A 372-nucleotide genomic window follows, 5' to 3' on the forward strand; every position below is an offset into this window, starting at 1 on the left:
GTAGAGAAAGTAGCATAGAATAACGTACATCAGGTATCAGGTATCAGTAGGTCGGCTCTAGAGGCACGTTCTCCTCCATTCGGGAAATTTGTGCCATCGCCATGAACACGAGCCTATTCATCATTTACCTGACGGAGAAGGGAAGGAAAAAGGATAGGACATGGAAAAGGACAGGTAAGGGAATAGGATCGTCATACTCGCAAAGGCGTACCACAATGGGTTCACATAGCGTTCTGAAAAGGACACTGTAATAACGCATAAGCGTGCCACAATGGGTTCGAACAGCGTCCTGAGAAGGGCACTGTGATAATGCATAAAGCGTAAAGAGAGCCTATAGCTCTTTACCACAGCGGGTCAAGAACAACAGAACGT

The sequence above is a fragment of the Aedes albopictus genome, chromosome 3 (genome assembly GCF_035046485.1).
Source record: "Aedes albopictus strain Foshan chromosome 3, AalbF5, whole genome shotgun sequence".
Taxonomy (NCBI): domain Eukaryota; kingdom Metazoa; phylum Arthropoda; class Insecta; order Diptera; family Culicidae; genus Aedes; species Aedes albopictus.